Source organism: Pseudophryne corroboree, chromosome 1 (genome assembly GCF_028390025.1).
Source record: "Pseudophryne corroboree isolate aPseCor3 chromosome 1, aPseCor3.hap2, whole genome shotgun sequence".
NCBI lineage: Eukaryota > Metazoa > Chordata > Amphibia > Anura > Myobatrachidae > Pseudophryne > Pseudophryne corroboree.
This window is the reverse complement of record NC_086444.1, coordinates 224,318,382-224,331,367: the sequence shown is the minus strand read 5'-3', so window position 1 is coordinate 224,331,367 and position 12,986 is coordinate 224,318,382. Positions and strand designations below refer to the sequence as shown.

At 44.1% G+C, this 12,986-nt stretch overlaps 1 protein-coding gene across 5 annotated transcripts in view; it reads right to left on the bottom strand.

Annotated features, from left to right (window-relative positions):
* Positions 1-12,986, bottom strand: part of FER (FER tyrosine kinase) — a 634,526-nt gene that overhangs the window by 224,213 nt on the left and 397,327 nt on the right. The gene's annotated exons all lie outside the window — the stretch shown is intronic.

Genomic DNA, 12,986 nt, shown 5'->3' with positions numbered 1-12,986 from the left:
AGTTCAAGAGCTTCCTTACACAAGTGGCATGAATGTGTATCTAGTGTAATGGTAAACCACTGCAGAAACTACACTATGTAGACAGATGTGATTGGACACTGATAGCAAATAGATCAACTAAATTTAATTAACGTCAGTACTTGGTAGGTCCACCACATGCAGCGATTACTCCATTCTTGGCAAATGATCCCCTTTTCAAATTCAGTTAGTTCCTTCCGGCAAGCCATTTAGTCAGCAAATGATCATATTAGTGCGCCTCTACCCATTTTATATCTTCAAGAAAACACGTCTGCTGCAGGAGTACACCATGTCGCATGCGTGGGGAGGGGAGGTGGTGTCCAATCACTTTTGTCTACATAGTGTATTTATACCCGACACCAAAAAATAATCTATGTTACAAGGAACAGGTCTCTAGGGATTGAACAATAAACACTCCACTATAATGTTAGAAGAGGCTAAATGGAGAGTGAAAACAAAATAAGAAAACAGAAATAAAAAAGGTGATTTCAAGAAATCGAAGAATAGAAAGGCAGTAGATAGTGTGCCTTTGTACATGTGTGTGAATAAGTCTGAATTTGTATACAAAGCACCACGATGCAGCGGCCGCAGCTTTTTCGCACTACAAGTTCCATCTGCATTAGTTGTAATTCCCATGTGGTTAAAGTTGCAACCAGGCACCTCTGGTACACTTTGGTGTTTCGATGCATCGGAGATGCAAATAAGATACACAATTTAAAGACAAAATAACTATGCTACACCGCTCGTTGTGACTATCATGCTGAGCGTCTCGTGCTGTAAGGGGTATTGAGGCTAAGCTTATGAGGACACATCTATAATACCCCTATCAGACCATAACCCCTGGTCTGACCTGGGATTTGGAACATGGTATCAATCCGGGTCAGACCCTATTCACTATACGGCACCAAACTGGCTTATTCCCGGGTCGGTGCAGTGTAACTGTTCTGCCAGCGCTTGGAGAGGACATAATCTCCAAGCACTGGCGATCGGGGGGTTTGCGAGCGAAGCTATTCCCACTCTATGGGTGTCGTTGGAATAGTCCCTGTTGGTCGGCATGTCAACCAGCGGGCTATTCAGCATTCGGGATATCAACTGCCGGTCACATAACCGCATCCCCCCTTCTTTAGCCATTCACAAATACAATGGACTCAAGTATCAATTGCTCCTTGTACCGTTTGGACCCTGCTGGTTTTCATGCAATTAGGAGGAGAGCTAGACTTTCAGACTTGGACTAGCCTAGCATGGTATACGCTAGACCAGTAAGTGTCTATTCAGGAGCTTACAGTGGACATATATGGCTGAGGCCATGTTACTTTGCAAATATTCATTTAATTTAAATCTGTCATTAACAAAAGTACCTAGAGTGCCTTCATGTTGATTGGTGGATAAATACACCTTTAGATAATTAGGTTTGGATATAACAGGCTGAATGACCAGGATGACTGGGTTTCTACAGTGATATAAAGCCTGATGTCCAACCTTGTGCTTCATAGGGACATCAGGAAAGTTCTCTGCTAAAAAAAACAAAAGCTGGTCAACACCCAGAATAACAGAGCAACCAGATGTCACTTGATCAAATGTGACAGATTCTGACAATCTGGACACTGGCGAACACAGTGTTAATGCACCACATTGCAGACCGATATTACAGCCCGCCGCGTCCCCCCCCCCCACCACACACACACCTTCTGGTGTGATGTAGCCTACTGTTTACAATTTAAACTGCAGAAACCATAACTATATCCTTCTAATCCACGGTTTACACTGAATACACATACAATTTTAATGATAAAGGTGGTCATTCCGAGTTGATAGCTAGCTGCATTTGTTCGCAGCGCAGCAAACAGGCTAAAAATCGGCAGTGCGGCGCAATGCACACGCGCGACGTGCGGGCACAACGAACGATACAGTTTTGCACAGGGTCTAGCGATGCATTTCAGTTGCACTGGTTGCCGCAGAGTGATTGATATGAAGTGGGCGTTTCTGTGTGGCAACTGACCGTTTTCAGGGAGTGTTCGGAAAAACGCAGGCATGCCAGGGAAAACGCAGGTGTGGCTGGCCGAACGCTGGGCGGGTGTGTGACGTCAAATCCAGAACTGAATAGTCTGAAGTGATCGCAAGCGCTGAGTAGGTTTTGAGCTACTCTGAAACTACACAAACATTTTTTGCAGGCACTCTGCGATACAACCGTTCGCACTTCTACTAAGCTAAAATACACTTCCAGTGGGCGGGCATAGCGTTTGCATGGCTGCTAAAAACTGCTAGCGAGCGATCAACTCGGAATGACCCCCAAGGTCTCTTTAATGACAAAACATTCTTTTTTACTACAACTAGTATTTATTCCATTAATGTAGTTAGGAATACAAATTTTTAAAAGAGGGAAGTAACTGATCAATCACATGTAAACATTTTTTTGTTAATTAAGCATTTAGCATTCTGGCAGCCTTCAAAAATGGACAGCATGGCAATTTCCTTTCATATAATTAAACACAAATCAAATTAGTGTAGATGTTAGTCAGTGCAAGAATTTTATTGCTGATAACCGTTATTTTCTATCAAGCAGAGGTTTGCAGAGAGAAGACTTAATTGCATACATTTCCCCAATTCACTTTGCATATATCCAGAGATAGTGCAGGATTATTCAACACGTGATCAACTTTGTCAAAGCATTTTCAGTCTTAAAGCTTTATTGACAAGTGCATGCAAATTAGTCTATATAAGAGGCGGCTTTACAAGTTTTCAGTAATTGAACAGAAGTTTGAGAAAAATGCAAATGCATTTAAAATAATCAAAACAGTTCTGAAAGTATATATAACAGTTATTTAATAGGGATTTTCCTTTGCAAGACTTACAAATACATTTATTTTAGGTAAGGTAAGTTTTAGCTTTTATTATAACTGAAAAAAAATTGGATATTTGCACACAGATGTAGCCATGCGGCATGTTGCATCACAACTATTCACAGCCGACGACCGCTTCATTAACTTCTTTAGGAATTAATGGAGCAATCGCAGCCTGGCACGCCATGCACCAAGCTGTATTGCAGCAAAAGATAAGAATGGCTACATTTGTATGTGTCATCATATATCTAGCTTAAATATGCTATGTACAGCAAGACGCCTGGCGGGAGTGAATTCTGCTAGTGTCCGGGTTTTTTTTTCCTTTTGCCGCTAATGTGTATTACTCACAATCGTATGTGAGTAGGATGCACAAGCTTATGCTGATTAAAATAATATGTTGCATGCCTATATTCTGTGTGCGACTGTGTCTGTATCTGCATACGAAATGCTATGTTACAATGATTTCCAGAAAAACACTAAAATTGCATTTTGTATGCAGATACAGCCACACACAAAACATAGGTATGCTGCATGTCATTTTAATCAGCACAAGCGGCTTGTGCATTCTATTCACATAGCAATTCGACTAAGACGTATTTTAACGGAAAACATGGAACAAAGATGCTGGGCGCTATGGAGTATAAAATCCAATTTCCTCTTGCAACCAATGTGGGGGTCACTGCAGCAATCACTTGTGAGACTTCTTCACAAAGAAAGCCTAACAGGGGGGAGGGGGGTACTGTACAGCAAAGCCGCACATAAAACTATACAGCTACTACCAGAGTCACCAGAACCAAAAGAATTGGAACCGGTAAATATACAGAGGAGAAAGTCAACGCTCTGCATAGCTGCCCAACCGAGGCTCCATGGTGAACTTCCCCAAGAAGCCCTGACTGCACAAGTAGAATGAGCCCAGAGTTGAAGCCAGAATAGGCCTAGTCGAAGGCAGGTAAACCGAATGGTGGTTGTAGTAATCCATCTTGCAATGTAAAACTTGGATGACGGCCAATCTCTCCTTGGGGGAATCAACTAAGATCTAAAGGGAATCCTTTAAGTACGGAAAACATCCAAAAACTGCAAGGATGTGGTAGTAGAGAACAAAAATATCCAATGAAAGGCCAGGAGAACAATATGCTGGTTTAAATGGAATTTTTAAATCACCTTTTGTAAAATAAAGGGATTCTTAGTATAAAAAAAACACCCCGTCAGAATAAAATATTATGCTACATACCTATATTTTACTCCATGTTAAATTGCAGAGTTTGTTATACAGATATGCCCACACTGACCTTACCCACTAACGGGTCACGGCCGTGAATTGGCCCGATTGTGACTTTTTGCAGCAAGCTGTGACCCGTTTGCGGGAGCGTAAGCACTAAGCGATCCTATGGATCGCAGGTGCATGTGCACTCACACCAGGCATCTCTCACTGTATGTCATATTGAGTCTATATGTCTGTGGAAGACACATATGGGATAGTAATAATAATAATAATAATGTTATTTATATATCAGTTTTCTCCTAATAGGACTCAAAATGGTTTACATTTGTCTTTACAGCTCAAAATACAAAACAAGCTTAACAGTAGATACTAGTGAAATGCTTAAGTAAATAGGTAAGTCTTCAGTATTTTTGAAGGATTCTAAAGTGGAGGCTTTTCGAACTGTGCGGGGAAGAGATTTCCACAGAGTCGGAGCCACAAAGCTGAAAGCTCAACCCCAAGATTAATTCAGGGAGATTCTAGGTACTTCGTGTTCCTTCTAGGCTGTTTCAGCAGGGTGCTGCACTCTGCCCATTTTTCAAATGTGAAAAAGTACCCTGCCCTTTTTCAGTGCACCCTGCAGGAACATAAATCACCCCCTTGTATACAGAATCCAACAGTCAGAGTGCATGGTACAACGCAGTTACCCACTCCTTGCCCACCTCTAAAATTGAAACACAATTTCTATCCTTCACAAAGTGGACTGCAGCGGAGGGACTGTGAATGGCATCACTGCTGTGGCAGCCTGCATACAACAGCACTGTGATGAAGAGTAAAAGAACAGGGTAAGCAGTGAGCATGTACAGTTTACAGTATTTCCCTTGTAGAAGAACATACTTTTATCTTTTACCTATATATGTTAACCATCTGCTTAACTTGTCTGTTTTATAACATGTAAGGATTATTACTACTTCAGCACTGGAAGAGACATTTATTATTATCTACTTATTATTTATACGGTCGCCGCTGTCCGGCGACGGCCGTCGCTGGGTAACAATGCGCCTGTGCAATGCGGCCGGCGCGCATGCGCAGTTCTGACCCGTTCGCACTGCTGCGATGAACCGCAACGTATGAACGGGTTGGAATGACCCCCTGTATCCAGTAACTAGCCAACGAAAACCAGTTTTGTGGGGTTTTTGCATTGATGTTTTAACCTTGATCAACCATGTTTTAATGCTTTCTAACATTAATAATGTTATTAGTCTTTTATTTGATTTATTTTACATCTTTCAATAAAACCAATATTTTCCAGTTTATTATTCCAATTACTATCTGAAATCTGAACATGCATATATAAACTAAACGTATTAATACATACAGAGTACATTTAGAAATAGATGAAATTGAAAATAAGAACTACACGATAATGTTAAGCATTAGTCCTTCTTATTACTTGTTATAATTAAATAAATCTGAATAGTAATACAAAATGGAAAATGCAAAAGCACTTTTCAGAGAAACACATACATACAAACACAGAAAGGGAGGAGTTAAGCATTAGCACTGGGCATGCCACTGGCATTAAACATTTTGAATAAAAATACTATTTTTTTAGTATAACAGACTTATTTTAAGAAGTCAAAGCATAATAAAAAAAAAGCCAGTGTTTAAAAAAAAATTTGGTTTAAATCAAACTAGCGTATTAGAGTGTGTGGTCGTTAAACAACCACATGCTGAATAATAATCTGGTCGAAATATATTACATGACATTTTGATAAATGCAGTTGGGAGATGGCAGAAATTGGCAGCTATGTTTGTCTAAATATCAAATTCTGCCACTTACATGTATAGCCAGAAATGATTATTACGGAAATATTTGGGACAAGCAACAGGGTATTACCATGTAAGTCAAATATTGCATATGCCATGTGAGCAATGGGTGCTGGCAGAGGTTATTCAGGAAATGCCTTATTAGCAGTTTATAAGTCATTGTCCTACTTTAGCAATATGTACTATCCTGTGGACCCTAAGGGGGTGATTCAGTGCTGTGGAAATGGCCGCAATGTATTCTGTAACAGCACACTGCTGGCAGTTTTACTTTGCACCCCATAGAGATTCACAGAAAAATCAGCAATGTTGGGCTAGTGTTATATATAGTAATGTGCACATTTGCATATCACAACCAGACATCTCACAGAACTATTACCCCCTAAACAGCCTTACTCTCCCCTCCCACCTCTGCAATGCATGTAAAAGGAACAATGAGACTGTATTCCTATGGGCTTAATCTTACTAGATCCAAATCATCTTTCAACCAAAACACCACTGAATACACCACCAGTAATTTCTGTAGACTCACGCTATGCTGTGTCTTTCCTCCATGAATTTCTGGTGCCTATAAAAATTCTACATCTGGTTGTCAATATTATAAAAATCTGATTGGTTACAAACTGATCTAAAATGACAGAGGGTGTGAACACCTTTTTTCCATGCAGTACAGAAAAAACCATAAGGAAAGAGAACTCAATTCCACATATGACTCCAAAACTACACGAAGTGGCATATCTCTATAGGCGCTAGTTCCTCCTAGATATCTTCAGACAGACAGATCCATTCCTGAAAAAGGTTATTATAACCAAAACGCGTTGTTTGGACTACTTGCACCTTTGACGAACACAGAAGGGGGAGATAGCCAAACGGTCTGAATAAGCCTACTGCAGTGGTGCCGAGGTCTTCAGCCCGGAACCCATACTGCTTCATAGCTAGCCCACCGCAGCACCTATTCTTGGTGAGAGACTGATGTATATCTGACAGCCCCCATGCACTGTGGTACTTGAAAATGGTACTGTGATAAATTTGCACTGTGTCACTTTACCTATATGTATATGTAACTTTAATGTGAGATCGCAATGAATTGGATTGTACAGAGTCACTTTAATATGGTACTGTGTTGAATTTGCACTGTCACTTTACCTATTAGTCTATGTCACTTTAATGTGAGATCCTAGCGAACTGGATTGTACAGAGTCATTTTATTTAAAAATTTTTGTTCTTGTGTGAATAATTTTATTAAAAGTTATGTTTGAAAGAGTACTCTGTCTGAAGATATCTAGGACGAACCAGCTCCTATAGAGATATACCACTTTGTGTAGTTTTGGGAACAAACTGATCTAACCAACTCTCTAAGAATATGGGGTCATCCAAGATGACCTGGAAATTAAATGCATGATAAAACTTTGTGACCGAAAGAGGGGAAAAAATAAGAATTTACTTACCGATAATTCTATTTCTCGTAGTCCGTAGTGGATGCTGGGAACTCCGTAAGGACCATGGGGAATAGCGGCTCCGCAGGAGACTGGGCACAAAAAGTAAAAGCTTTAGACTAGCTGGTGTGCACTGGCTCCTCCCCCTATGACCCTCCTCCAAGCCTCAGTTAAGATACTGTGCCCGGACGAGCGTACATAATAAGGAAGGATCTTGAATCCCGGGTAAGACTCATACCAGCCACACCAATCACACCGTACAACTCGTGATCTGAACCCAGTTAACAGTATGATAACCGTAGGAGCCTCTGAAAAGATGGCTTCCAACAATAAACAACCCGATTTGTTTGTAACAATAACTATATAGAAGTATTGCAGACAATCCGCACTTGGGATGGGCGCCCAGCATCCACTACGGACTACGAGAAATAGAATTATCGGTAAGTAAATTCTTATTTTCTCTGACGTCCTAGTGGATGCTGGGAACTCCGTAAGGACCATGGGGATTATACCAAAGCTCCCAAACGGGCGGGAGAGTGCGGATGACTCTGCAGCACCGAATGAGAGAACTCCAGGTCCTCCTCAGCCAGGGTATCAAATTTGTAGAATTTAGCAAACGTGTTTGCCCCTGACCAAGTAGCTGCTCGGCAAAGTTGTAAAGCCGAGACCCCTCGGGCAGCCGCCCAAGATGAGCCCACCTTCCTTGTGGAATGGGCTTTAACAGATTTTGGCTGTGGCAGGCCTGCCACAGAATGTGCAAGTTGAATTGTACTACAAATCCAACGAGCAATCGTCTGCTTAGAAGCAGGAGCACCCAGCTTGTTGGGTGCATACAGTATAAACAGCGAGTCAGATTTTCTGACTCCAGCCGTCCTGGAAACATATATTTTCAGGGCCCTGACTACGTCCAGCAACTTGGAGTCCTCCAAGTCCCTAGTAGCCACAGGTACCACAATAGGTTGATTCATGTGAAACGCTGAAACCACCTTAGGGAGAAATTGAGGACGAGTCCTCAATTCCGCCCTATCCGAATGAAATATCAGGTAAGGGCTTTTATAGGATAAAGCCGCCAATTCTGATACGCGCCTGGCTGAAGCCAGGGCCAACAGCATTACCACTTTCCATGTGAGATATTTCAAATCCACTGTGGCAAGTGGTTCAAACCAATGTGATTTTAGGAACCCTAAAACTACATTGAGATCCCAAGGTGCCACAGGAGGCACAAAAGGAGGCTGTATATGCAGTACCCCTTTGACAAACGTCTGAACTTCAGGCACTGAAGCCAGTTCTTTTTGGAAGAAGATCGACAGGGCCGAAATTTGAACCTTAATGGATCCTAATTTTAGGCCCATAGACAATCCTGCTTGCAGGAAATGTAGGAAACGACCCAGTTGAAATTCCTCCGTAGGGGCCTTCTTGGCCTCATACCACGCAACATATTTTCGCCAAATGCGATGATAATGTTTTGCAGTTACATCCTTCCTGGCCTTGATCAGGGTAGGGATGACTTCATCTGGAATGCCTTTTTCCTTCAGGATCCGGCGTTCAACCGCCATGCCGTCAAACGCAGCCGCGGTAAGTCTTGGAACAGACAAGGTCCCTGCTGGAGCAGGTCCTTCCTTAGAGGTAGAGGCCACGGGTCCTCCGTGAGCATCTCTTGCAGCTCCGGGTACCAAGTTCTTCTTGGCCAATCCGGAGCCACGAGTATCGTTCTTACTCCTCTCCTTCTTATGATTCTCAGTACTTTTGGTATGAGAGGAAGAGGAGGGAACACATATCTGCTGAGGAAGTCTGCTTCCCAGTTGTCCACTCCCGGAATGAACACTGCTGACAGTGCTATCACATGATTTTCCGCCCAGCGGAGAATCCTTGCAGCTTCTGCCATTGCCCTCCTGCTTCTTGTGCCGCCCTGTCTGTTTACGTGGGCGACAGTCGTGATGTTGTCCGACTGGATCAATACCGGTTGACCCTGAAGCAGAGGCCTTGCTTGACTTAGGGCATTGTAAATGGCCCTTATCTCTAGGATATTTATGTGAAGAGACGTTTCCATGCTTGACCACAAGCCCTGGAAATTTCTTCCCTGTGTGACTGCTCCCCAGCCTCTCAGGCTGGCATCCGTGGTTACCAGCATCCAATCCTGAATGCCGAATCTGCGGCCCTCTAGAAGATGAGCCTTCTGTAACCACCACAGGAGAGATACCCTTGTCCTTGGAGATAGGGTTATCCGCTGATGCATCTGAAGATGCGATCCGGACCATTTGTCCAGCAGATCCCACTGAAAAGTTCTTGCATGGAATCTTCCGAATGGAATCGCTTCGTAAGAAGCCACCATTTTTCCCAGGACTCTCGTGCACTGATGCACTGACACTTGTCCTGGTTTTAGGAGGTTCCTGACTAGCTCGGATAACTCCCTGGCCTTCTCCTCCGGGAGAAACACCTTTTTCTGGACTGTGTCCAGAATCATCCCTAGGAACAGTAGACGTGTTGTTGGAATCAGCTGTGATTTTGGGATATTTAGAATCCACCCGTGCTGACGTAGCACTACCTGAGATAGTGCTACTCCGACCTCTAACTGTTCCCTGGACCTTGCCCTTATCAGGAGATCGTCCAAGTAAGGGATAATTAATACGCCTTTTCTTTGAAGAAGAATCATCATTTCGGCCATTACCTTGGTAAAGACCCGTGGTGCCGTGGACAATCCAAACGGCAGCGTCTGAAACTGATAATGACAGTTTTGTATCACAAACCTGAGGTACCCTTGGTGAGAAGGGTAGATTGGGACATGGAGATAAGCATCCTTGATGTCTAGAGACACCATATAGTCCCCTTCTTCCAGGTTCGCTATCACTGCTCTGAGTGACTCCATCTTGAATTTGAACCTTTTTATGTAAGTGTTCAAAGATTTAAGATTTAAAATTGGTCTCACCGAGCCGTCCGGCTTCGGTACCACAAACAGCGTGGAATAATACCCCTTTCCCTGTTGTAGGAGGGGTACCTTGATTATCACCTGCTGGGAATACAGCTTGTGAATAGCTTCCAATACTGCCTCCCTGTCGGAGGGAGACGTTGGTAGAGCAGACTTCAGGAACCGGCGAGGGGGAGACGTCTCGAATTCCAATTTGTACCCCTGTGATACTACCTGCAGGATCCAGGGGTCCACTTGCGAGTGAGCCCACTGCGCGCTGAAATTCTTGAGACGGCCCCCCACCGTGCCCGAGTCTGCTTGCAGAGCCCCAGCGTCATGCTGAGGACTTGGCAGAAGCAGGGGAGGGCTTCTGCTCCAGGGAAGAGGCTGCATGGTGCAGTCTTTTTCCCCTTCCTCTGCCCCGGGGCAGGAATGAGCGGCCTTTTTCCCTCTTGCCCTTATAGGGACGAAAGGACTGGGTTTGAAAAGACGGTGTCTTTTTCTGCTGAGAGGTGACCTGGGGTAAAAAGGTGGATTTTCCAGCCGTTGCCGTGGCCACCAGGTCCGATAGACCGACCCCAAATAACTCCTCCCCTTTATACGGCAATACTTCCATATGTCGTTTGGAATCCGCATCACCTGACCACTGTCGCGTCCATAACGTTCTTCTGGCAGAAATGGACATCGCACTTACTCTAGATGCCAGGGTGCAAATATCCCTCTGTGCATCTCGCATATATAGTAATGCATCCTTTAAATGCTCTATAGTTAATAATATACTGTCCCTATCCAGGGTATCAATATTTTCAGTCAGGGAATCCGACCAAGCCACTCCAGCGCTGCACATCCAGGCTGAGGCGATCGCTGGTCGCAGTATAACACCGGTATGTGTGTATATACCTTTTAAGATATTTTCCAGCCTTCTATCAGCTGGTTCCTTGAGAGCGGCCGTATCAGGAGACGGTAACGCCACTTGTTTTGATAAGCGTGTGAGCGCCTTATCTACCCTAGGGGGTGTTTCCCAACGTGCCCTAACCTCTGGCGGGAAAGGGTATAGTGCCAATAATTTATTAGAAATCAGCAGTTTTTTATCGGGGGAAACCCACGCTTTATCACACACCTCATTTAATTCATCTGACTCAGGAAAAACTACTGGTAGTTTTTTCACACCCCACATAATACCCTTTTTTGTGGTACTTGTAGTGTCAGAAATGTTCAATGCCTCCTTCATTGCCGTGGTCATGTAACGTGTGGCCCTACTGGACATTACGTTTGTCTCGTCACCGTCGACACTGGATTCAGTATCCGTGTCAGGGTCTGTGTCGACCATCTGAGGTAACGGGCGTTTTAGCGCCCCTGACGGTGTCTGAGACGCCTGAACAGGCACTAATTGATTTGTCGGCTGTCTCATGTCGTCAACAGTTTTTTGCAAAGTGCTGACATTGTCACGTAATTCTTTAATTACTACCATCCAGTCAGGTGTCGACTCCCTAGGGGGTGACATCACTAACACAGGCAATTGCTCTGCTTCCACATCATTTTCCTCCTCATACATGTCGACACAATCGTACCGACACCCAGCACACACACAGGGAATGCTCTGATAGAGGACAGGACCCCACTAGCCCTTTGGGGAGACAGAGGGAGAGTTTGCCAGCACACACCAGAGCGCTATATATATACAGGGATAACCTTATATAAGTGTTACTCCCTTTATAGCTGCTGTATTATATATTAGCTGCCAATAGTGCCCCCCCTCTCTTGTTTTACCCTGTTTCTGTAGTGTAGTCTGCAGGGGAGAGTCAGGGAGCCGTCCTTCCAGCGGAGCTGTGAAAGAAAATGGCGCTTGTGTGCTGAGGAGAAAGGCTCCGCCCCCTTCACGGCGGCCTTTTCTCCCGCTTTTTTCTGGAAACTGGCAGGGGATAAATGCATCCATATAGCCCAGGAGCTATATGTGATGCATTTTTTTTAGCCATATAAGGTTTTTATATCGTTTTTATTGCGTCTCAGGGCGCTCCCCCCCAGCGCCCTGCACCCTCAGTGACCGGAGTGTGAAGTGTGCTGAGAGCAATGGCGCACAGCTGCAGTGCTGTGCGCTACCTTATTTGAAGACAGGAACGTCTTCTGCCGCCGCTTTCTCCGGACCTCTTCGCTCTTCTGGCTCTGTAAGGGGGCCGGCGGCGCGGCTCCGGGACCCATCCAGGCTGAACCTGTGATCGTCCCTCTGGAGCTAATGTCCAGTAGCCAAGAAGCCCAATCCACTCTGCAGTCAGGTTAGTTCGCTTCTTCTCCCCTTAGTCCCACGATGCAGTGAGCCTGTTGCCAGCAGGACTCACTGAAAATAAAAAACCTATTTAAACTTTTACTTCTAAGCAGCTCAGGAGAGCCACCTAGCTTGCACCCTTCTCGTTCGGGCACAAAAATCTAACTGAGGCTTGGAGGAGGGTCATAGGGGGAGGAGCCAGTGCACACCAGCTAGTCTAAAGCTTTTACTTTTTGTGCCCAGTCTCCTGCGGAGCCGCTATTCCCCATGGTCCTTACGGAGTTCCCAGCATCCACTAGGACGTCAGAGAAAACTAAATATGTAAGGAAATACATGTGTAATCCTACATAAACAAAAAAAAGTATAAAATAATATAGATAAATGCGTTGTGAATAAATGTGATCTAAAGCTTATCTGACGTTACTGGGAGTTCCTACATATGGATGGATGGATGGATAGAACATTACATAGAAATTAGGTAAGCTTACTATAATCT